Here is a 27,467-nt window from a genome sequence, read left to right as displayed (position 1 = left end):
CCTGTTGCTGCAAATGGCATTATTTCATTCTTTTTTTATGGCTGAGTGGTAGTCCAATGTATATATGTACCACACCTTCTTTATCCATTCCTCTCTAGATAGAAATGTAGGTTGTTTCCATGTCTTGGCAACTTTAAATAGCGATACACTTTATTCTTTGGCTTCTAGCTTCATACTAAGTCAATTCTTAGTTTCTTGGTGAGTACCTTGTATTTATAAAGGAGTAAATTTGACTGGACTCTGGATTCACTAAATATTAAGACAACTTCCAAAATCAAAATTACAAATGAAAACTGGCATTTAAAAGATTAAATTCTAGCCAGTACACTAAAACAAACAAAAGAAAGGATACAAGGATTAGAGTGGAGGGGTTAAAAATAAAGCTTATAAGGAGATATAAAAACCAGAGAAGCGGGCTTCCCTGGTGGCTCAGTGGTTGAGAGTCCGCCTGCCGATGCAGGGGACACAGGTTCGTGCTCCGGTCAGGGAAGACCCCACGTGCCGCGGAGCGGCTGGGCCCGTGAGCCATGGCCGCTGGGCCTGCGTGTCCAGAGCCGGTGCTCTGCAACGGGAGAGGCCACAGCAGTGAGAGGCCTGCGTACCGCAAAAACAAACAAACAAACAGAGAAGCACAGACTCTAGGGCTAGAATGCCTGGATTCAAATCCCAGCTCTGCCACATACCAGCTACACAACGTTGGGCAAGTTAATGTCCATTTCACTGGAGCTCTTGCTTGCAAGGACCTAATGGGTTAATACGCATAGGTGCTTAAAATAGAGCCTGGTAAACAGTAAGCACTATATAGTAAAACTGTCATTTGTGTACAATATGGTTTTGTATATATATATCCCAAAAGACTCAAGAAATTATTAGAAATAAAAATTCGGCAGGTTGCTAAATACACATAGTTCAATTGTATTCTTATAAGCCAAGAAAGAGAAAATGTAAATTTCTGGACCTTTTTCTTATGGAAATTTTCAAAAAAGCTTAGAGAATAATATCAAGAATTACACCACCACCACCCCACCCTCCAACACCACAAGTGCCTAGCTTAAACAAAGATCAACTCATGGCCAATCTTGATTCATCCCCAGCCACAGCCTTCCCTCTATTCCTGATAATAAAGCAGATCCCAGACAAATCCTTGCATCCATCAACATTTCAATATGTATCTCTAAAAGATGACTCTTTTTCAATATAACTACCTGCTGTTATCTATCACACCTAAAAATTAACAATAATTTCTTAATATAAAATATCCAGTGTTCAAATTTCCCTGATTATTTTATAAATGTTTATTTATTAAAATCTGGACCCAAATTAAGTCCAAACATTGCTATTAATTTCAGTTTTCTTCCTTCTTTTCTCTTGTCTTGTTCCTCACAATTTATTTGTTAAAAAAAACCAAGTTGTGTGTCCCAAAGACTTCCCCATAGTCTAGATTCTGCTGACTGCATCTCCATGGTATCATTTCACTTGTTTCCCTGTCTTCTATGCTTCCTGTAAATTGGTAATTGGAACTACAGGCTTGATCAGATTTCGATTCAAATTCAATTTTTTTGGCAACGATACTTCACAGAAAGGATTGTGAACTTTCATTAAGAGAAACCTAATGTCCGACTGTCCCTCCTCCTATGATGTTAGCAGCCACTGATGATTTTTGCTTATGTCCTGGAATTCATTATGAAATGGTAATGTTCTATTTATCACCCCTTAACTGTAAACAGAATACTACTAACTAGAATACACCTGAGAAAAGAAACTTCCTCTCCTCAACTACTGGTCACATTCAGGTATAGTTGGTTTCTTAGCATACTCCAAAGAAAATGAATGAGTTCTTTAAAGTATCATCATGAACTCATCAGTTTAAACATATTGGATGTGATTGATTATATATTGTAGTTATACTTACTAATGCTCAAATTGTCTCATCTCTGGCCAGACAGAGCCCATTCAAGTAAGCACCTTCGTTGTTTTGCCACCCCCTATGATAGCTTCCTTGCAAGATGTTCAAGGCCCCTGCTCTGGAACCAGCTTTAGCCATAAGCTGCTTTCCATTTCAACTAGCTCCTTTCTTATTCTTTATTTCTACTAAACTAAAAATGCCTAATTCTTAATTATAAATCAACTGTGTTATATTGAATACATTCTGGATATTATGATTGAACATGGACCCAGAAATTATAGAAATATTTCCTTCTCAAGTCTACTTTCAGCATTCCATTCAATGTCCAAAAAAGAGCATATCCCACTCAAAACTGGATGTTAAATGCTTCAATTTGAGAGACTGGAGCAACAAGATTCCTAATATATTCTCTGCCGGCATTTTGGCTCTGGAAAGTATTTCTTCATGTTCTATTTCAAAATTTAGATGTGGTTTTTAAACATGTACAATAAAAATTCACTGGTTGTTTTTTCTTTGATAACCCAATAAAATCATCAAGTGTGGGGAAATGGTCAAACTCTTAGATAAGAATTATTTTGCATCATAATTCAGACTTTTATAAAATTCTTATACCTCATCCTTAACATTGAAATTCATGATACTGTGAATATGAAGTTATAAGTTCTGACTATTTGAAAAAGTAAATGTAAGTTTATGCCTCCTTGAAATCATAGAAATGGCATTATCAGTGGTAAAGAAACATTCTTCTTATTTTACTAAAAAGCAAATTAACAAACATGTAAAGCCCTGTCACCCTACACAGCTAGCATACATCGCTGTGGAAAAGCAGGATCCTGTATTTGCTGACCATTTCTTCCCAAAATCCTAAAAAGACACGCTGTTAGTGGCCAAAAATTGCTTACATCCACAATTTTTACTGGTTTTTTTCAACATTAAATCACAACCAGAAATCACATTACTAAATGCCAAACTTTTTCCTCTGGAAAAAAGCAGGATATAAATTTATATCTTGGTGCAATTTCTTTTATTCACAGACCAAGTGCACCCTCTCCTACAGCTAAAGTTGTTGGGTTTTGATCAGAGGAACCAATGCAACTTTTCCAGACAACAATGGCTTTAAAAAACCAACCAACCACCACCACCACCACCAACAACAATAAAACAAAATATCAACAAAAAAACTCTTCTGTTAGTGTGGATTTCTCAGTGATTAAACAGTAACACATCTCTATGAAGTGCTGGTATGTCCTCAGCACATCAGTGCTTTCATCCAACTGAAAAACAAAAAATTCTGCTAGCATGCACATGACAGTAATTGCTTTTCCAGATGGTAAGCCTTTGATAAGGGATTTTTGCCAAAAGCTCATTTTACTTTCTCTCCAAGCATAATATTTGTCGTTAAGTTTGAAACTGGTTTGACAAGCTTCTCAGTAGTAGTGTGAGTTGACCTGTTTTTTGCTAGGAGAAGGATAACTGTGAATGATACTTCAGTAGTGTGGTCTTCTCTATCTTTAGCAATAATGTGCATTAATCTAACACTGAAAAGCATCATTTTATATAATTTTATACACTTTTTTCATTTTTCATCAAAAGTCTAAAAAGTAACTATTAAAGAAAAGGAAACTAAGACAAATATTAATTCAATTCCTCAGGGTAGCATGAAAGTAGAAGAGCCAAAGCTTGTGCTCTTTCCATCACACCACAGAGAAAATCATGGTGGCAAGGGAATACCTATTCCCTCAATTATACCTTGTTGAAATGTTTTCAAATGTTTTTGTGAGTCCAAACAAAATATTTTTAAAAGGTACTATTTTAACTTAATGTAAACTATAATCCAAGACATCACCTTACAAATGTTCTAGGGCCGTAACTCGTACTGATTTTGTTTTGTTTTAATCCCCCTTCCCAAAAAACCAAAATCCCACTATCTCAAAATCTTAAAATCCTCTCAAAAAAATTTTAAGAAAATATTGTCAAAAAAAAAAAAAAGAGGGCTTCCCTGGTGGCGCAGTGGTTGAGAGTCCGCCTGCAGATGCAGGGGACACGCGTTCGTGCCCCGGTCCGGGAAGATCCCACGTGCTGCGGAGCAGCTAGGCCCGTGAGCCATGGCCACCGAGCCTGCGCGTCCGGAGCCTGTGTTCCGCAATGGAAGAGGCCACAGCAGTGAGAGGCCCGCGTACAGCAAAAAAAAAAAAAAAAAAGAAAGAAAATATTGTCAAAATGTATTATATAAAACTTCTGAGCACAAGTTTGTGAAATTTTTACTTCATTTTTGAAAGGGAAAATGACAAATATTAGTTTGCAAATGCGCGGGGCAATATAAGAAATTGATGAATAGAAATCCCTAATTTAAGGATTTAAGCAACCTAATTTGCTTATATGGCACTTTCACAAGTAGAACCATAGATGAGTAACAACCACAACCAATTAGTCACCAAATTCAATTGATCAGAATTTCCTACTCTCTTTTTGTTGACATCTGAATACAGAACTTAACTGTATTACTTAGAAAGGAATACTAAACTATGATTTTTATGTGCTCATTTCATAATCGCTTTTTTTTCTTTTTAATTAATTTTTTTATTTTTGGCTGCATTGGGTCTTCGTTGCTGTGCATGGGCTTTCTCTAGTTGCGGCAAGCGGGGGCTACTCTTTGCGGTAAGTGGGCTTCTCACTGCAGTGGCTCCTCTTGTTGCGGAGCACGGGCTCTAGGTGCGCGGACTTCAGTAGTTGTGGTGCAAGGGCTTAGTTGCTCTGCGGCATGTGGGATCTTCCTGGACCAGGGCTCGAACCCGTGTCCCCTGCATTGGCAGACAGATTCTTAACCAATGCACTACCAGGGAAGTCCTCAAAATTGCTTTTAAATGGTTTTCAGATGAGAGTATTTAGCCTCCCTAGCCCCAGAGTAAACATTCTGAGTGAAAGATGTCTTCAACTTCATTCATAATGAAGTTATAGAATAATTTATATCCTTCCACATATTTAGACTTATTCTTCGCACAGCCTGAACATTCAACTAATGTTGTTAAATGAAAGTAAGAAGGAAAGACAGCTTTAAAAAATAAGGGAGGGGCTTCCCTAGTGGTCTAGTGGTTAAGAATCCGTCTTGCACTGCAGGGGATGCCAGGGAACTAAGATCCCACATGCCACGGGGCAACTAAGCCTGCGTGCCACAACTAGAGAGCCTGTGTGCCGCAACTACAGAGCCCATGAGCTCTGGAGCCCACGCACCACAACTAAGAGCCTGCACGCTGCAACAAAAGATCCCGCGTGCCGCAACTAAGACCTGACACAGCCAAAAAATAAAGTACATCCAAATTTTTTTTTTTTTTTTTGCGGTACGTGGGCCTCTCACCGTTGTGGCCTCTCCCATGGCGGAGCACAGGCTCTGGACACGCAGGCTCAGCGGCCATGGCTTACGGGCCCAGCCGCTCCGCGGCATGTGGGATCTTCCCGGACTGGGGCACGAACCCGTGTCCCCTGCATCGGCAGGCGGACTCTCAACCACTGCGCCACCAGGGAAGCCCCCCAAATTTTTTAAAAAGGAAAATGATTCTGGTAATAAATCAAATTATATATTTAATATCATTACCATTTGATTCAAACTGACACCAAAAAATTTTTGAAAAGTACAATATAGCTGCCAGAGAAGTTTTAAAACTTCTCATCAAAACAACCTCTTTTTCATCTGCTATTTGATTCGAGGTAACTTTTCTTTGGCAAAAACTGCTCAATTATACCACCGCCTTCTAGAAAGTAATTCATTTATTTTAACTGAAGCAGTCTTAGGTTTTTCAATATGGATTCTTATATTTTAGAATTTACTGTTTTACATATTCTTCTTCCGAAACAGAATAAAATGAAATTTAAAATCCAAGTAATAAGTGATACATTTTTCTCAGATTTTCATCTTCTCTATAATCTAGCAAAATTAATTTACAAACCTCTATAATGTATACAGAGAACCAACCAACTCTGACTGTCCCTAAAAATAATTATCTTTCCATACTTTCTGCCTATTTGGAAAAATACAATTAACACGAAATTATTTTGTTTTTAAATAAACACCAAACTAACTGTACCCTCTTTGAAATTTATATGTATTTTAGAATAATAGAGACCACTATGTTTTCTGTTGATACTATGTTTCCTTTGATTGTTTTCAATTGTCTTATGTAGTCTTTAAAGTGGACAGCCACCCAATGATTTGGAAGTATCATTTGACTCTTTAATTACATGCCTGGTTTTTCTGATCTAAGTGAAACTAACCCGTCAGATCCCCAAGGTCCTATAGAAACAGTCTACAGGGAGTATAAGTGACATTTCTTGGTGAATAGAAAACTCTTAACAGTAAGTTTAGGAAAACAGGAAAGAGAGGTTTCCAGATCAAACTAAAGGACAATCACTAAGATCACGTAAGCACAGTTGGTTAGAGTGCTGAATTCAATTGCTCATCTCAGAGGGTCATGACATAAATAAAATAATTATTAAATTGACATTTATTTATTCCAGTTCTTCTATACTGAGTGTTAATCTGCACTCAGTGTATTTCTTTATTTTTAATGAACATTTTGATATATTTTCTTACATTTGTGTTTCTTCTTTTTTTTTTAATAAATTTATTTACTTTATTTAGTTTTGGCTGCTTTGGTTCTTGCCGTGCGCAGCTTTCTCTAGTTGCGGCGCGCGGACTTCTCATTGCAGTGGCTTCTCTTGTTGCGGAGCATGGGCTCTAGGCGCGTGGGCTTCAGTAGCTGTGGCACGCGGGCTCATAGCTGTGGCTGGCGGGCTCTAAAATGGAGGCTCAGTGGTTGTGGCTCACGGGCTTAGTTGCTCTGCGGCATGTGGGATCTTCCTGGACCAGGGCTCGAACCCATGTCCGCTGCACTGGCAGGTGGATTCTTAACCACTGTGCCACCAGGGAAGTCCATTATATTTCTTATAATTGACATGCTTTCCTAATTATAAGGATGACCTCCCTTTAAAATCTGAATCTCTTCTCAGATTTGGAGGAACGTGTGTGTGTGTGTGGGGGGGTGGCCTCTTCCCCAAAAGCTAACCATTCTAACATAAAAACTTTTAAACTTATGAAATCTATATAGATAGAAATCAGCATTATAAAATGACTGCCAAGGAGTCAAATTAAAGTAAAACTGTACCTCGAATACCTTAGAATAAGTAGAAGTTCTAAATGTCGGTGTCTTCATTTGGAAGCAAAAATTCTTACTGCCTGATCTTGCCTGATGGTCCTTGATTTTTATCATCAGAGTCGGTTCCAGTTACATCCCATTAGATCTAAAGTAGGAGAAAAGAGACATTTGTTCTACTGAATACATTAGATTTTAGATACTGTGACACATCATTGTTTCCCTGTAAGCATACAAAGATTCTTATACAGATGCTTTCGTTGTTCAAGAAATTCTAATTCCCATTCTTGTCCCTACCACAGATTTTAAAAACTGAAATTAAAGAATAAAGGTTAAGTAAGTAAACAAATATAAAGTTGATAAGCAGTAATTAGTTACTAGCTTTAAAAAGGTTCTGATCCCCAAAGGAGGTATGCAGCAAATTGGGCTTTGCATTGGTAATTCAAGGAGGCAAGAGACCTAAGCTACTGACTCACTCATCAGAGTTGCTGAAGTCACCCCAGCAGCAGTGGCCTCAGTACCCAGTTTCAGGTAAAATGGAACAGTAGGAGGAAACAGGATTTCCAGCAGAAGATACCTCTATGATAAAGAAGCACCCAATATGATGGCTATCATTCATTCCTGGGTCCTTGGCAGTAGGATGTAACAAATTGTGGACTTTCCTAAATTAATGGTAGTGCTGTATCTTCCCATTCTACCTCAAAGCTAACTCCAAACAGTGGGACTGTGCAGACATCAGAGAATGCTTAAGAAATGTGAGCCCTACTGGCTTTTCGTTATTTAAAGCCTAACTGTTTTAGGTTTTACCACCCAGAGTTAAGTTTTCACTAATATTCCCTTTAGATTACAAAGACACAGTGGATCAGGCTCCAGAGACAATCATTACACCACAGGTCAATTCAGGAATCTTGCTAGTTACTTCTACCTGTGGCTCCCACCCCTGTCACCCTTGGGCTTTATTCTAAACATAAACCATTGTGACTACCTTTTCTCTTGTCTTCATGCCCACAGTGTTCTCTTTGCTGTCTCAGTCACCGCATGCGTTCCCCAACTGCCGCCCTTCCTTCCAACCTTTTACACAGGGACCTCTGGAAACCCCTTTTACATAGTAAAACAAAAGACCTCTACATCCTCAACCTTATCACTGAACACTACTTTCAACCACTGGGCTAAATCTGGCTCTTGAAAAGAACCCTCTAGAGTGAAGACTAAGGCCATAGGAATCAACCTTGTCCACAGTAACATTTCCAGACCCTACCTCACAAGCAGTCCCATCCCTTCCCTCATGGTCATGCCATCTGGCTGTCCTACCCTCTTCTTGACTTTGTCGTTCAATATTCCACTCTATCTTTTCTAACCGGGGTCCAGTCTCAATCCCTTAGATGCACTCTACCTACACTCATCTTTCCAGTTCTGTGTTATCACCAATCTCAAAATCTTGGTTGTCACCCAAGCTATCAGTCCACCAAGTACGTTATTTTCTTTCTTCCACTTCACCACTCTCAAATTCCTAATCCTGGGTCAATTCAATCACATGCTAGAGAAAAAACACACAATCACGTGGACTGATCCTGCTATAATATTAAGGTCTTCAAATTTAGTTAGACACTGAACGCTATCTATGTCATTAATCAGATCCTTCTCCCGTAACGCACACTGCCTTTGTTCCCAAATGTGCAACTCTCCCTCTTCCAGCCCCACCTGGGGTAGAATGGGAAAGGAGTTTTATGTTTTCCTTAACCACTTATATTGTAAAAATACCATGTCTTTCATCTACTTTTAACATTTTCTCAGTCTATCGCTGGCTTTCAATACGAAAGTTTTTCTTTTCACGGGGCCAGATTTATCCATCGGTGCATTTTTCACTTCTTTTATTATTTCTTTGCTTAGGAATTTCTCGATAACAGATAAATACTCTGATTTTCACTTTTCTGTGGGCTAAATTATTTGAATACTTCATTCCAAATGATGTATGGAAAGAGATTTAACTCTGAACTGACCTGTATTCCAAATTGCCAGTTTTCCTAACAACATTAAGTAATTAAGTAAACCACCCCTTGATTTATACATTTCTTCTTATACATTTCATTTGTCTACAATAAGGTTGATTTCTGGGCTATAACCTATTTACGTAATGTAATTATTGTTTCTTTATATGTTTTAATTTGTAATAAGAATATTCTTTGGTATTCTCATCTCCTGTTCTTCCTGACAATAGTTAGATACATTTTATCAGTTTCCAAGGATATGCCCAGTAGTTTCATGAGTAAGAAATTGTTCCCCAGTCCACTCTCAGCACTCTGTGTTTCTGTTATAGTTGCTGCCTAAACACAATGCTCCTTTCTGCTTTGAGGGATCATCCACATTGGGTCTAGACCCCAAACCTTTCTAATCATGCTAGAAAACCAGCCTTTCTATATATTTATTCATCTAGAGCCAGATTCATAAAACCTTGATCTTTGCAATTCTCCATGCTTTGTAATCACCTTTTCATCTGTAAAATCTGATTTATGTAAAACAAAGGTATCTCACACACAATTTTTATTTCATAGGCCAACATATCTTATCAGCTCTAAAGTATTTTTCAAATCTTCCTGTTATCTTTTAAGATTCACATCATGTTTATTAACTTTAACTTTTCTTAATATATACTACATTCACATGAATCAAAAATCAAAATGATGTAAAAAGGAACATAACATGTTTGAGAAGTCTCATTTGTATATCATCCACTTGCAGCTTACGTTGTCCTTGCTTACTACAGGTCACCACTTTTATTAGTTTCTTGTATGTATATCCTTCTAGTAATTCTTTATGCAAATACACTTAACTGCAAATATAATCTTATTCTTCCTGCCTTCTTACACATAATATTCAGTTTTGCACCTTATTTTTTTTCACTCATTATATCCTGCAGATTTTCCATGTTAGGATATATTTTATCACTGTTTTTTAAAACTCCATGATATTTCATTGTGTGAATATATACTAGCTTGTGTAACCAAGCCCATAGTTCTAAGAAATTAGATTCTACAAATTTAAGTCTTATTTCTGAAAATAATTTAGTTCAAGAGCAATAACTGTACACAGGAAACTATGTGGTATGATTTCACAAATTTTTATTATATTAATAAGTGTAAGTTCTCTTGTATATTTCTTTATCTCAAGTTTACTTTATGATCCTACCTAAAATCTATCAACCATACAGCCATAAACTTTGAAAGTAGTAGGACAGTTCTCAGGTTGAGAGGTCTCGAATTCTGAAATTCAACCTCAAAGCTCAACCTCAATGAAGGTTTCAACGGGTCTGCAAAAATGAAATACAGCTGTACAAGAAGCAAAGCAGTTGTACAATTCAAGAAATGTTCTATTCTACTTAGTGGGATCAGGAAAAGCTTCATGGAGGAAGTAGTCCCTTGGGTTCAATCCTAAATGACAAAGTGCTCAAGAGGCAAATGAAGGCAAGAGAAAACATTCAAGAGGGATCCGAATAAGCAGCAGTTTGAAATAGCAAACCCTGTCAAGAACTCTAAGTAGTTCCACTTCCACCTAGAATGCAGAAAGCCACAAAAGAATGTTTTCCCACCCTAGTGAGAAAAAGCCAGATTTATAAAATCAAAACTTCTCTTGAATCTAATAAAGAATTGAAGTCAGAAGGCAACCAAGTAATTTAATACCAAAGAGGGACAAACTCCTCCAGGGAGAGGCTGTACACACAAACTGTCTTACCTTTGGCAGGTCATCAGAAGAAGTGGCCTCCATACACGTATGTAAGAAAAAAAAATCAGTTAAGATTTTAACAAATTCTTTAAGACCAAGTATGAACTACTATGTCAGTTAGGAATGGTTGAGAACCCCAGACACAAGGAGAGTTTACACTCAATTGCAAGTTCTTCTACATGCCTCAATCAGATTCTCACAAGAAAGATTAGAGGTAGGACAGGAAACCAGAGAAAGCCCTTCATCACTGAAGCAAGTGTGTACAAGGTGATGAGTACAGGCCTGAAGCTCTGCCTGCTTCCCCAACCCGTCCCCAACACAGAGCAAAAGCCTAGAGCCACTGGGGGAAGGACAGAAAACCCTCTCACCCCAGGGTCCAGGCAAAAGTCCACTGCTTCAGAGGAGAACAGAAGCAAAATGCCTCTCCCAGATGGGGAGAAAACACTCTTAAGCTCCCAGACACAGGCAAAGAAAGACACATTGATGCTATGAGAAAGTAGAGGCAAAAAAAAACCCTCTGCCACTGTAGGGGAGGGGGAGAGGAAAAAGTCTTGGGCAAAGGATCCTGCACCAATACCAACAGAGATGTACTACTACAAGGGAGGGAAAGGATATTTCTGCCCAAGACCAACCACAAATGTATGAGTGTTTGACCACCACAGGGAAGAGAAAGCAGGAAAGCTAAGAAAGTCCTACCACTGGTACCCAGGAATGTAGGGCCTGACCAGGATTGAGTCTGCACCAGAACAAAACAGAACTCTGCCCTGTCCCACAAGCATAGCACTGGGTAACAAGCAACAATAATCTATCACTGGGAGAAAAACAGTAACATGAAATCCCTCTGCAAACAGATGTGCAAAGACTGTTGAAAGATGAGGGTGATACAGGATCACAGAAAAATCCTGTAGTACCACGTGCCACACTCTAAACACAAGGCAACAGCAGCCAAATGGAGAAATGTGAAGCCTGTGGTACACTGAAGGTAATGATGGCCACAAAATCCAAACCCACCTCACTTCAAGATTAGATTGACTCAACCTCTGACAAACACAGCCTGAGAGAAGAGGATCACTTCAGTGTCTCCTATTCTTCTGTACATGATGATGAGCATTAAATCACAAACTATGAAGCATCCACAAAAGCAAGAAGAAATAACCCTTTGTCAAGAGATAAAGTAATCAACAGACTCAGGACTGATTCATTAACTGAAATTATCAAACATTCTAAAATAACTGTTAAATGATCTAGTAGACAAGATGGATAACATGCATAAAAAGATGGAAATTTTCAGCAGTGACATGGCAACTTTAAAAAAGTAAGATAGAAAAGCTAGAAACAACAAAAGAAATTTTGTTTACATTAGAGAAGAAAAATTTCTTTGGCAGCCTCAACAGCAGCCTGGACACAGATCAGGAAAGACTCAGTGGACTTAAAGACAGGACAATAGAAATAATACAAAATGAAACTACAGTTTTAAAAAACTGAAGGAAAAATACAGTTCAGGGCATCCAAGAGCTGTGGAACTATATCAAAATGTATAACATCCATTTAATTGGAGCCCCAGGAGAAGAAAACAAAAATAATAAGATACAAGAAATACATAAAAAGATAATGGCCAAGAATTTTCCCAAATGAATCTAAGACAACAAACTAGAGAGCAAAAAATCCCAGAGAACCCCAATCATGATAAATACCAAAACACGCACACACAAACAAACATACACGGGTATATCATACTCAAACTGTAGAAAAACAAAGATAAAAATCTCTAAGACAGAGAAAAAAGAAAGACTACATACAAATAACAAATATTAAAATTTCCTTACCTTCAGAAAATTATACAAGCCAAAGACAATATTGAATATAATACCTTTCAGGTACTGAAAGAAAAAAGAGCTGAACATAGAATTCTATAACCAGCAAAAATATTTTTGAAAACTGAAGGAAGAAAGAAGGAATTTTTTGACAAATAAAATGAGAGAATTCACTGCCTGCAGACACCAGAAATGTTAAAAGAAGTTCTTTAGGCAGCAGTGAAAATTCCCAGGTGAAAATTTGGATCTACAAAAAAGAAATGAAGAGCATTAGAAAGAGAAGGTAAAAATAAAAGACTATTTTTTCATATTTTATTGATTTTAGAAGGTTAAACACGAACTAAAGCAAAAAATGATAATGTAGTGTTAATAACATACATAGAAATAAAATTTATGACAACATAGTATAAAGATGGAAGATAGCTGTTGAACTATGCTGTATATAAGGTATTACATGACACATGAAGTAGTATAATATTATTTAAAGAAAAAATGTGATTTTAAAAAATGTGAAAAAAACTATTATAAGTGAAAGATATATCTTTTAAACCGTAGAGTAGGGGCTTCCCTGGTGGCGCAGTGGTTAAGAATCCGCCTGCCAATGCAGGAGACACAGGTTTGAGCTCTGGTCCGGGAAGATCCCACATGCCGCGGAACAACTAAGCCCGTGTGCCACAACTACTGAGACTGCACTCTAGAGCCTGTGAGCCACAACTACTGAGCCCGTGTGCCACAACTACCGAAGCCCGCGTGCCTAGAGTCCATGCTCCCAACAAGAGAAGCCACCACAATGAGAAGCCTGCACATCACAATGAAGAATACCCCTCACTCACCACAACCAGAGAGAGATAAGCCCGTGTGCGGCAAAGAAGACCCAACGCAGCCAAAAAATAAAAATAAATAAAATAAACCGTAGAGTAGGGGTTCTCAACCAGGAGCAATTTTGCCCCCTCAGGGACATGTAGCAAAGTCTAGAAACTTTTTTGGTCGTCACAACTGGGGGTGGGGAATGGGTGCTACTGTCATCTAGTAGATAGAGACCAGGGATGCTAAAAATCCTGCAATGGACACAGGTATCCCCTCCATGACCCAACAACAAAGAATTATCCAACCAAAAATACGAACAGTGTCAAGGTTAAGAAACCATGACCTAGAGCAACCGCAAAAATATGTGTGTATGTACAAATATACAGAATAAGCCAAGAGTTAGATAAAATGAAATTATGAAAAATGATTAATTCAATAGAAGTCAGGAAAAATAAACAAAAAAGATTCAAAAATAGAAAACAACTAGCAAGATGGTAGGTTTAAATCCAAACTTTCAATGATTATATTAAATAGAAATTACCTAAACACCCAATTAAAAGGTAGAGATTATCAGATCAAATTTTACAAACAAAATCCAATCGTATGCTATCCACAAGACACTTACTTTATATACAAAGACATAGGCTAAAAGTAAAAGGAGGGAAAGGAAAGACAGCATGGCTGTATTAATATCTGAAAGAGCAGACCTCAGAATAAGGAATATCACCAGTGATAAAGAGGGATACTACTTAACGATAAAGGACCAATTCATGACAAAACTGTAAGGAGATTAGACAAATCCACAATTACAGTTGTAGACATTAATACTCCTCTGTTATTAATCAACAGAACAAGAAAACAGAAAATCACTAAGCTATAGAAAACCTGAAAATACTATCAACTGACTTGACCTAATTGGATATTTATAGACCATTTTACACAACAAGAACAGAAAATGCATTATTTTCAAGGGTACATGGAACACTCACCAAGAAAGACCATATTCTGGGCCATAAAACAAAGCTCAAAATATTTAAAAGAATTTAAGTTAAATAATGCATTTTCTCTGACCAAAACGGAATTAAGTTAGAATCAATAACTGAAAGATAGATTAAGAATTATCAAAGGTTGGAAATTAAACAACACAATTCTAAATAACCCAAAGATTAAAAAGAGAAATTAAAAAACACTTTTAATTGAATTAAAAGTAAACTGGAACATATCAAAATTTGTGGGATACCACTAAAGCAGTTTTTAGAAAAACTTACAGCATAAAACATAAACTGTTTATATTAGAAAACAAAAGTCTTGCATCAATAATCTAAGCCTCCACCTTAAGTAGAAAAAGAAGAGCAAATTAAACACAAAGGAATTAGAAGGAAGAAATGAAACTAAAAAAAAAGCAATAGAGAAAATTTATGAAACTGAAATGTAGTTCTTTGAGAATTTCAATAGCGCTGAATAAACTTCTGGCCAGAGAGAGAGAGAGAGAGAGAGAGAGAGAGAGAGAGAGAGAGAAGTCACAAAGTAACTATACCAAGAATGAAAAGAGGACAGCACTAGAAATTTTACAGATATTAAAAGGATAATACGAGAATATTATGAGCTACTTTATGGCAATAAATTCTACAACTTTGATAAAATGTACCAAGTCCTTGGAAGTTTGAATACAAACTACCAAGTTCACTCAAGAAATTAAATAACGATAGCTCTTAATATATTAAGAAAATTTAATTCATAATTTAAAATCTTCCCACGAAGCAAGTTCCATGACAAATGGCTTCCTTGGTAAATTCTACCAACATCTAAGGAAGAAATCATAACAATAATATATAAATTTTCCAGAAATAAATGAAGAGAAAACACTTCCCAATTCATCTTATGAGGACAGCATAACTCTGATATAAAAGTCAGACAAAAAAAAACTGTAAGGAAAATAAATTACAGACCAATATCCTTTCATGAACATAGACACAAAATATCTTAACCAAATATTAGAAAAATGAATCTAGCAATATACAAAAAGGAATATATATCATGACCAAATAGCATTTATCCCAGGAATGCAATATTAGTTCATTATGAAAAAAGAAATCCATCAATATAATTCAACATATCAACAGACTAAAATATAAGCGATCATCTTCACAGATGCAAAAAAAATTCTGGAAAAACCCACAACCATTCATGATTCAAAACTCAGAAAACTAAGAACAGAAGGGAACGTCCTCAGCCTAAGACATGAATATACAACAAATCTAAAGCTAATATCATACATAATCATGAAAGACTAAATGCTTTCCCTCTAAAATCAGGAACAAGGCAAGAACATCTGTTCTCACCGCTCCTATTCAACAATGCACTGTACTGTCAGTACAATAATGCAAGAAAATGAAATAAAAGCCTAGAGATGAAAAAAAAAAAGGAAACAAAACTGTCTTTTGTCCACAAGTGACAGGACTGGCTATATAGAAAATCCCAAAGAATCTACTACTGAAACTAAATTTGCTTTGAATTTGGCAAAATTGAAGGATACAAAGTCAACATACAAAATTTAATTGTATTTCTATATGGCAGCAATTAATAATTAGAAATAAATTAACAAAACAGTAGCAATTACATTAGCATCAAAAAAAAAGATACAGGATAAATAGAGCAAAATAAATGGAAAATTCTGTGCTCAAAAATACAAAACACCAAGTGAGAAATCAAAGACCTCAATAAATGGAAGTATACTGTTTTCAAAGATCAGATTAATCAATGTTAATATATCAATTTTCCTCAAATTAGTGTATAGATTTAACATAAATCACAATTAAAATCCCACCAGACGGGACTTCCCTGGTGGCCCAGTGGATAAGAATCCACCTGCCAATGCAGGGGACACGGGTTCGAGCCCTGGTCCGGGAAGACCCCACATGCTGCGGAACAACTAAGCCCGTGCACCACAACTACTGAGCCTGTGCTCTAGAGCCGGCAAGCCACAACTACTGAAGCCCCTGCACCTAGAGCCCGTGCTCCGTAACAAGAGAAACCACCGCAATGAGAAGCCCGTGCACCACAAAGAAGCCACAACTAGAGAAAGCCCACGCAGCAACAAAGATACAACGCAGCCAAAAATAAATAAATAAAAAGAAAAAAGTCCTACGAGGATTTTTTAAATAAAAACTGGTTAGCTGATTCTAAAATTTATATGGAAATGCACAGAACCTATGATGCTAAAAATAATTCTAAAAAAAAGAACGCTGGAAATTTTATACTACCTGATTTCAATACTTTCCTTTTTTTTTTTTAATGAAGATCTTTTTATTCTTGACCTGCAATTTTTTTTCTGTTTTTGGCCGTACCATGCTTTATGCGAGATCTTTGTTCCCCAACTAGGCATTGAACCCAGGCCCCCTGCAGTGGGAGCACAGAGTCTTAACCACTGGACTGCCACAGAAGTCCCTCAATACCTTCTATAGAGCTATAGTCATCAAGACATTATAATTCTGATATAAGGATAAACATACAGATCAATGGAACAGAAGAGACAGTCCAGAAATATATCTGTTATGGTCAATTGATTTGATTTTCAACAAAAGTACCACGGTAATTCAATGGAAAAGACTGTCTTTATAACAACTAGGGCTATAACAAATGACAATCCATACAGGGAAAAAAAAAAAAAGAACCTCAACGCACATCTCACATCTTATATAAAAATTAATAGACCTAGAGACTTCCCTGGTGGGCCAGTGGATAAGACTTCGAGCTCCCAATGCAGAGGGCCCGGTTTGATCCCTGGTCGGGAAACTAGATCCCACATGCATGCCGCAACTAAGAGTCCGCATGCCACAACTAAAGATCCTGCATGCTGCAACTAAAAGATCCCACATGCCACAGCTAAGACCTGGCGCAGCCAAGATAAACAAATAAATAAATATTTTTTAAAAAATTAATAGACTTAAATATTTTAAAATACAAAACTATAAAATTTCTAAAGGAAAACAGAGGAGAAAATTTTGGGGATGCTAGGTTAGCCCAGAGGTTGGCAAACTTTTTCTGTAAATGGTCAGACAGTAAATATTTTAGGCTTTATGGGCTATATCATCTCTGCTGCAAAGACTTAACTCTGTCCTGTAACATGAAAGCAGCTATAGAGAACATGGAAACAAACAGGCATAGCTATGTTCCAATAAAACTTTATTTTACAAAAACAAGCAGTGGGCTGAATCAGCTGTAGTTTGCCAACACCTGAGTTAGGCAGTTTTTAGATATGACACAAAAAGCATGGACCATAAAAGAAAAAATTGAGGTATTGCACTTAGAATTTCAAACTTCTGTTCTTCCACAGACAGTGTTATGAAAATGTAAAGACAAGCCACAAACTTGGAGAAAATATCTGCAAGACAAATATCTGATAACTTGTTTCCAGAATATAAAAGAAATCTGCAGTACAATAATAAGAAAATAAACAGTCCACTAAAAAAGATACTGTGGTAGTTAGTTGGTATGGCCACATAATAGCCTCCAAAGATGGCTGCCATCAAGTCCTTCCCTCTCTCTGTACACATCACTCCACCCATGAGGATATGATGTTTATACCCAAGTTCCTTGAGTCTTGGCTGGCCTTGTGACTTGCTTTGACCAACAGTGACCAAAAGTGACATTCTGAAGTTCCACAGACCAGGAGGACTAACAGTTTCCCCTTTCTCCCTCTTGGAAGCGAGACCACGTAAGAAATCTGAATACCCTGAAATTATCATGCTGGTGAGAGGCCACCTGGAGGCACGCCAAAGTGCCAGACATGTGAGTGAAGCCTCCTTCCAGCCCAGCTACCAGCTGAGTGAATGCACCCAGCTGATGCCACACAGAGCAGAAGAATCCCCTAGCCAAGCCCTGACCAAATTCCTGACCCACAGAACTGTAAAAATAATAAATCAATGCTGTTTTAAGCCACTAAGTTTGGGAGTGATTTGTTAAACGACAATAGGCAACTGAAACAGACACTATCAAATTCATAATATCAGCAAATTATAAACAATGAGTGTCAAATTTGGGTCCATGCTTCCAGAGTTGTAAGTTTTCATCTCTGATAAGAAGAAAACATGTAAATTTTGTATCTGAACTGTATGTACTTGAAAAAAGAACAATGAACCTAGTGGACTATAGTTTCAAACATAATTTTAGAAAATGCACATCATTCAAATGATGTTGCTTATAGATCTATTTATAGACAGACGGCATATCATTAAAGCAGAATCAGTACAGGCATTTTCATGTTGGGGGAGACTGAGGTGACATGATCTTGATACTTTTGTTCTCTGAAGACCTAATACAAGAAATTAGATGAATACATAATTAAAATATTCATTAAACTATCTTCTCATATCTGATACTTTAAGTGAGCTTTTGATAGACACTAAATAGCTGTCAGTTTGTGATTAAATCTTCTAATAAGAACATACAGAATACTCTCTAAGATAGGTTAAGGTTAGAGTCATACACATTAATAGCCCAAAAATCTACCTTTCCCCTAGAACAGCTCCCACTGAGATCACAAATATTCTTTAATGCTATATCCCATGAAAATGCCTTAGTCTATAACTTATTTAACCTTAAACAGCATCTGCATAAATAACCATTCCCTTTCAGTCACTAAGAACAGCAAACACTCAAAGCCTAGGGAGTTAAGTTCCACCTCCTTGAGGGAGAGAAGTGTCTGCATAAATTACCTGGAGCTCTTCTGTATGGGATAAATAAGTGGGGGACACTTACTTATTCAATCATTTAGGGTTATAATCTAATACTGTGTTATTTATTTTGTTATTCAAACTAATCCAGCTTTGATCATTTGATGGCTCTTTCAGGTTGCCTCCTGTATCCTTTTGCCAAGCCCCATCCTTTTGGCTTTTGAGTATTTTCTTACCTTCTAGCTCTACAAAATGTTCCAGGTTCATCTTGCATATTCCTTGCGCCAGTCCTAGAATCAACTATTTTCCAAGAAGCTTACTTTTTTAAATTGGAAAATGGTATCAAATCAAGATCTTGGTGCTAGGTGTGCATAATGCTACTGGGGTGTCATTGCTTCTAGGCCCTTTTAGTAGAGCTAGGAAATATATGTCTGTATACTTGGCCATATATACATACATATCTATAATTGTTTCTGTATCCATATCTATATTAACCTAAACGTGAATTCATCCTGATTTCTCTAACTCTAATCTAGTACCATGTGATTTGTTCTAGCCTTCCCCTTGCCATGGTTGTCTGTAACCTCACTCACCAAAAGTGAGAAACCTGGCTCCCACAATGCACCGTCCATTTACTTATTTAATACCAGTATACATGTACCATGGTTTCAGATTTGTTAGCCCACACTCTCCTGAATTTTTTTAATCATTATGTAAGTTTTAGGTGTATCTCCTGAATTTTGTCCTACTTTTTTAGCCATTCCTTCTAAAAGTCTTATTAGAAGAATCCTCATTTTAGATGTGTGTGTTCTAAGATCTTTCACCTAAATCTCTTCTCTGTACCTTCTACCAGGGTGATCTTTCATATCCATGATTTTAGTTACCTTCCAAATCAGTATCTCCAGCCCAGATGTCTCTCCTAAACTTCAAACCCATTTATCTAACTATCTACCGGATCTCAACTTAGGTGTCCCATAGGCACCTCAAACTGAACTCTTCACCCCTCCTTAGTCTTCTCCTCCACGGTTCCTCTAATAAATAGCACCATCATCAACTACCTATTGCACAAGCCAGAGATTTAGGGATCATGTCTGTCTTCTTCCTTCTACATGTTCCTAATATCCAACCACCAAAGCCTACCATGAAAGCCTAAATCTTTCTCAAGTCCTTCTACTTCTCTCCATCCCATGACCCTACCATAGCCAGCCCAACATCACCTCTAACCTAGAAATATTTATTGTTAGAACAAATGAATAAATAAGACAACTCTCTAACTGATCTTACTACCTTCAATTTTACCGGCTCTAATTCGATATTTTCCACACCATAAACTGAGTGATCTATCTAAAAAACAAACCAGATCATATCACTTTTTCATGATTAAAATCTTTTAATAGTTCCCCACTTCTCTCAAAATAAAGCCCAACTGCTTCGATATTATTTTCAAGATTTTGTGTGATACTGTCCCTAGTTACCTCTCTGGTGTCATCTGTTCCTTTCTCTCACTTTGTATTCTCTGCAATCAACTAATCTGAAATCTTCTCAATTTCTTTCTCCTGTCTTATCTCAGATGTTCCTTCTTCAGAAAGCCACCTCTGCCTCTCCCCCAAATCTGGGTTAAGTGCTCCTGCTCTATTCTGACATTCTATCATGTAGTCTATCCACTGGAGCATCCACTGCACTGCATTGTAACTACCCAGTTATTTCTTGTATTGGCTGCCAGGCTGTAGGCTCCATCAGGGCAAAAAAATCACATTACCTTGTTTTTCACTGCACCCTCAGCCTAGCTCTCTGCCTAATACATAGTAGGAACACAGTAAATGCTTAAAATAAATACTTTTGAATTTCTATTTTTGTTATTTCTGTACCTTAGATGTAATGACTGTATTACAGGTAATCAAAATGAAGTATCTTCTGTATGTACAAAGTTTAATATCAATCTGTTAAATCAAGTTTACTAATTATCTTATTCTACAGAGTATTTCCTTGGACATTTTTTTTTTTTCAGAAAAAGTACAAAGCTAGTGTAATTTCTGAAACCATGTCTGTCTTGAAATCTCTCTTTTGCCTTTTTATGTAAATGACAGTGTGGTAAGGTATAAAACTCTGAGGATAAATCCTTTTCCCTCACAACACTGTAGATACTGTAGTAGCTACGAAACTCTAAAACAGGAATCAATACTATTTGGTGATTAAATTTTCACTAGTCCTCAGTACAATCAAAAAAGATGACAGTGTTGTTGGTGGGAATGTAAAGTGGTGCAGCCACTAGGGAAAACAGTACGGAGGTTCCTCAAAACACTAAAAATAGAGTTGCCATATGATCCAACAATCCCCCTCCTGGGCATATATCCGGACAACACTATAATTAGAAAAGATACATGCACCCCCTATGTTCATAGAAGCACTATTTACAAGCCAAGACATGGAAACAACCTAAATGTCCATTGACAGATGAATGGATAAGTAAGATGTGGTATATACATAAAATGGACTACTACTCAGCCACAAAAAAACAATGAAATAATGCCATTATGGACAGACCTAGAGATTATCATACTAAGTGAAGTAAGTCAGACAAATACCATATGATATCACTTATATGTGAAATCTAAAATATGACACAAATGAACTTACATATGAAACAGAAACAGACTCACAGATATAGAGAACAAACTTGTGGTTGCCAAGAGGGAGGGGTTTTGGGGAGAAAAGAACTGGGAGTTCGAGATTAGCAGATGCAAACTATTATATATAGAATGGATAAACGACAAGGCCCTACTGTATAGCACAGGGAACTATATTCAATATCCTATAATAAACCATAATGCAAAAGAAAAAAAAAGATGACAGTGTTGTTCAACTCAAAACAAAAACTACTCAATTGTTTATTTTATATTTTATACCCTTGTTTAGCTAAAAAAAAACAAAGTTTGATAATTTGTTAATCACTCAGATTTTCTATTAGTCTATAAATTCCATAAAAGGTCTGGAATCCTCTCATCTAGTATTTTTCATGAAATAGAAGACTAGATTCCAACCTGATTATCTTCCCTTTGAAAATAATTTGGTTTTCCTCCCCAAAAGCCTGGAGAATTTTCTCCTATTCTTGAACATCAGAAATGTGACTCGTATAATCACTCATCTTGTTTGCTATTTGGTGAGTTCTATAAAAAGTACAAGTCTTCAGTTTAGCAACATTTTCAGTATTTTCTTTGAGAATTTCTTGATCACGTATACATCATCTCTGTTCTTTCCTACTAGAACACCCAATTTATGTATACCAGATCTCCTGGATCTATCTACCGTGCCTATTATCTCCAGCTCTATCTTTCCGTAATTCTGGTACATCATTTGAAGGAGTCTTCTAATTCACTAATGTGATTTTCTGGAGTATTCAATCTACTTTTCACTATTATGAATTATTTTAGTTCAATATTAATGATTTTGCTTTCCATAAACTTTTTCCTGTTCTCAGAATTCCCTTTGTTCACAACAATCAAATCTCAGTCTAAGAATTTGAATTTTTTACATCTCATGCAGTGCCATAACTATTTCTCAGAGAGCCATCTGCTATGAAAATTCAAATTATGTCCAGAATCAGAAACTGAGAAAGGCTCGCTCAAGAATTCTTTAGATCAGTGTTAAAAGCTTTTTCCAAAAATGTCCCGCTATGTCAACCCTGGAAACCCCAAACCAGCTGAGTCCATAACCTCTTCTCCACCTGCTAAGAGTAGCCTCAGTAATAGCTTTAATCTAGTCAGTGGATTGGCCCTCTGTGTCAGCTGGGATAAGGTTCAGTTGCTCATGAACAAATACATGTGGTTTATAGAAAAGAGAGGTTTATTTTTCTCTCACATAAGAGATCTGGAGGTAGGTAGGTCAGGATAGATTGGCAGCTGTAGCGTCACCAAGGAGCCCCACTCATTCTGTCTTTTCACTCTGCCGGCCTTACCCCATGGCATCTATGCTCAAAGTCATCCATAGTCAAAAGATGATCACTGCAACTCCAGAAATTTAATCTCTGTCCTAGGCAGAAGGAGGAAGGGACAAGAGCTCCTTCTGAGGCTTCCCAGATGAGTCTATCTCCTTTAAAGAGCTTTCCTAGAAGTGCTACCCAAGTTTTCTGTTTACAGCTATTGAGAGATAATGTTTTATAGTTGGACTTAGTGATCTTCCCACAACAGTGTAGATATGTTACTAAGAATGAAAGGGAGAATAGATACTGGTTTGACAACCAGCACTCTGGACTCCACCATTTTCCTCCCTCTCCTGAACAAGTTCTTGGATTGCCAATTGTTGCGCTTAATCATGACATTCAGAATTAAAGTCAAACGACAGTTGTCACATGTATTTTCACTAGGGTAGAATAATTAATTCTTCCTGTAGTCAGAATATAATGCTTCAATTAATGCATTTGAAGGCTTCCCAAATTTTCCCATCAGTCATATCAAACTTCTATCTAAAATGCACACTTTTTTTTTTTACATCTTTATTGGAGTATAATTGCTTTACAACGGTGTGTTAGTTTCTGCTTTATAACAAAGTGAATCAGTTATACATATACATATGTTCCCATATCTCTTCCCTCTTGCGTCTCCCTCCCTCCCACCCTCCCTATCCCACCCCTCTAGGTGGTCACAAAGCACCGAGCTGATCTCCCTGTGCTATGCGGCTGCTTCCTACTAGCTATCTATTTTACATTTGGTAGTGTATATATGTCCATGCCACTCTCTCACTTTGTCACAGCTTACCCTTCCCCCTCCCCATATCCTCAAGTCCATTCTCTAGTAGGTCTGTGTCTTTATTCCCGTCTTACCCCTAGGTTCTTCATGACATTTTTTTTCCCCTTAGATTCCATATGTATGTGTTAGCATACGGTATTTGTCTTTCTCTTTCTGACTTACTTCACTCTGTATGACAGACTCTAGGTCCATCCACCTCACTACAAATAACTCAATTTCGTTTCTTTTTATGGCTGAGTAATATTCCATTGTATATATGTGTCACATCTTCTTTAACCATTCATCCAATGATGGATACTTAGGTTGCTTCCATCTCCTGGCTATTGTAAATAGAGCTGCAATGAACATTTTGGTACATGACTCTTTTTGAATTATGGTTTTCTCAGGGTATATGCCAAGTAGTGGGATTGCTGGGTCATATGGTAGTTCTATTTGTAGTTTTTTAAGGAACCTCCATACTGTTCTCCATAGTGGCTGTACCAATTCACATTCCCACCAGCAGTGCAAGACTGTTCCCTTTTCTCCACACCCTCTCCAGCATTTATTGTTTCTAGATTTTTGATGATGGCCGTTCTGACTGGTGTGAGGTGATACCTCATTGTAGTTTTGATTTACATTTCTCTAATGATTAATGACGCTGAGCATTCTTTCATGTGTTTGTTGGCAATCTGTATATCTTCTTTGGAGAAATGTCTATTTAGGTCTTCTGCCCATAAAATGCACACTTTTTTTAAAACTACACCAAAATGGGATGTCTCCATCTGGTATTTGTGCAACTGACTTTCAAAGAACTCTTAACTGAGCATCTTCAGTGTGACACTGTGGTCAACCTAAAGACACAAAAAGACACTGAAAGACTTTTTGTATCAAGTAGCTAAGGAGACAGAGCATATATATAGATGAACAAGGATGTAAGACATCATAAGAATCCTTCCAGACAAAGAAAAGAGAAAATAAGTACTATAGAAATGTAGAGTTGGGAGAAAAGTTTAAGAGTGAAATGGAATGAGGTAAAAGGTTAGGAGAGAATGAAAGAAAACACCTGACAATGTTTATAAGAAAGGGGTAAGAAACTAGTAAAGAAGAGAGGCTAGAGAAGAAAATAGGACTCTCCATTAAAGCAGAACAACCTCCTCTCCAATCCTGCATCCCACCTCCATATTCCAGTTCTCACAGATCTTACTCCTCTACAAACCTATGTCTGCAAAACCTATGTCCATGGCCTCTTCCACCTTACCTTCCATTTATTCCTTAACCCACTACAGTCTGGTTTTAGCCCCACCACTCCACTGAAGCTCCTCCTGTTTTGGTCAAATCTCAATTGCCAAATCACTACTTAGCCCTTATTAACCCTTTGGTAGTCTGCCATTGTTGACCACTCCCTTACTTCTCTGGTTTCCATGACATTACTTTTGGTGCACCTCTTACTCTTCCAGCCAGTCTTCCCTCCCTTCCTGTGCTGTCGCTACTTCTACATACCTCTTAAATGGCAGTGGTCATTGTGTCTCAAACTCTATGTATTCTTCCTGAGCAATCTTACCCAGGAGCATGAGATCTACTACCATTATCACCTATACATGACTTCCAAATCTTGCTCAAGCCCAAAACACTTAAGTTCCAAATCCATATATCCGTTAGTCTAACAGACAACACTTCTCCACCTGATTGTCTTAGAAGCACCTCAATTTCAACAGGTCCAAGGGAGAGAGTAGAATCCTCCATCACCAACCCCCAAAACTGCCTTTACTCTTGAATTTGCTACCACAGTTTCCGGCAATATTACCTCTTCACTCAACCAAACAAGAAACCTAGAAATATTCTAGATTCCTGCTTCTCTTTCATTCCCACACCCAGTCGCCTTATTAATTCTATATTTTAAACATCTCTTGTTATTTGTTTCCTCAGCTCTATCCTTACTGCTGCTATCTTAGTTCAAGATCTCATTATAGGGCTTCCCTGGTGGCACAGTGGTTAAGAATCCACCTGCCAATGCAGGGGACACGGGTTCAAGCCCTGGTCTGGGAAGATCCCACATGCCTGGAAGCAACTAAGCCCATGCACCACAACTAATGAGCCTGTGCTCTAGAGCCCGCGAGCCACAACTACTGAAGCCCACGCGCCGAGAGCCCATGCTCTGCAACAAGAGAAGCCACTGCAATAAGAAGCCTGTGCTCCACAACAAAGAGTAGCCCACGCTCACTGCAACTAGAGAAAGCCCACACGCAGCCAAAACTAAATAAATTAAAAAAAAAAAAAAAGATCTCATTATATCACTGGATCACCAGAAAGAGCTAGTTCTCTCTGCTACCAATCATGCACTGTTCTTTTTTTTTTTTTTTTACACTTCTTTATTTATTTATTTTTGGCTGCATTGGGTCTTCGTTGCTGCATGCAGGCTTTCTCTAGTTACTCTTTGTTGCGGTCCTGGGCTTCTCATTGCGGTGGCTTCTCTTGTTGTGGAGTACAGGCTCTGGGTGCACAGGCTTCAGCAGTTGTCGCTTGTGGGCTCTAGAGCGCAGGCTCAGTAGTTGTGGTGCATAGGCTTAGTTGCTCCGCGGCATGTGGGATCTTCTTCCCCAACCAGGGCTCGAACCCATGTCCCCTGCCCTGGCAGGAGGATTCTTAACCACTGCACCACCAGGGAAGCCCCATGCACTGTTCTAATCCATCCTCCACTGGCACCAAAAAGATTATTACATTTCAACAACTGTATTTTTCATTCCCCAGATCTCTAATTGACTCTTCCTAATAAATGCCTACCCTTGTTTTATAACCACTTGTTAAGAATATAATAAATTCCCTATGTCTCTAAAAGTATTGGCTACACTAATTTTAGAACTCCGTTCTAGTCACTTTTTACTTGACATTAAGCTCTTCTGTTTGTTGATTCTGTATCATGGTGTCAACTTTCCTGAAACATTTGGAGATTCTTTTTATTTGTGATTCTCTTACAACCTGCTGGCTTCTGTTGGTATACCTCATTCAGAAAGCAATACTCATTTCATACTGCTTTCAACAGGAGTAGAGGAGGAGCAGAACATGCCACCAGGTGTGGGGCCTCAGTGCCTGGTCTTCTAAGTGTGAGTATAACCAATTACCCTGGGTGCTTCCTCATCTCACAGACCCAGGTTGCTACATGCAGTTCTCACATGGAAACAGACCTTTCGCTTGGTCCAAATTGGTGTTAGAATGTACAGAGGTTGGAGCTGCTTGACTGCTCATGCACAGTAATGCTAGCGAATCACCCTATTGATTATTCTGGGACCCGTTCTGCTTCCAGTTTCCCCTATCTCTGGATATGAGCATTACCCATAGGACCTCCTATCTATTTTCAAAAATTCTTCACAAAAATTCTTCACACACTTTCTGATTTACAGAGAATTCTCCTTCTTATTTCTATAGGTGGCTACATATGTATCTTTCTATTATTTCTATTGATTTGGTGAAAGAAAGCAGAAAGGTAGTCAGTATTCAGTCTGATTTCTTGAAATTGGCCAGAATAAGTTTCGTTTTGTTTTTAATGCAAATCACATCATGAATCTGTCCCTTTCCCAGCTTAAAAAGCTTTGTTGGCTCCAGACTTCCTACAGATAGACTCTAAATGCCTTAGTATCACATTCAAAGTCCTCCATGAAATGACTGATGACTCCCTA

At 37.7% G+C, this 27,467-nt stretch overlaps 1 protein-coding gene across 1 annotated transcript in view; it reads right to left on the bottom strand.

Annotated features, from left to right (window-relative positions):
- NCOA1 (nuclear receptor coactivator 1) overlaps positions 1-27,467 on the bottom strand; it is a 262,458-nt gene that overhangs the window by 192,340 nt on the left and 42,651 nt on the right. The window contains 1 exon segment of the mRNA XM_032652699.1: positions 7,075-7,201. The gene's annotated coding sequence lies outside the window, so the exon portion shown is untranslated.

This window comes from Phocoena sinus, chromosome 13, assembly GCF_008692025.1.
Source record: "Phocoena sinus isolate mPhoSin1 chromosome 13, mPhoSin1.pri, whole genome shotgun sequence".
Classification (NCBI taxonomy): domain Eukaryota; kingdom Metazoa; phylum Chordata; class Mammalia; order Artiodactyla; family Phocoenidae; genus Phocoena; species Phocoena sinus.
Note: the sequence above shows the minus strand (reverse complement) of the source record. Positions and strands in the feature narration are given on the sequence as shown.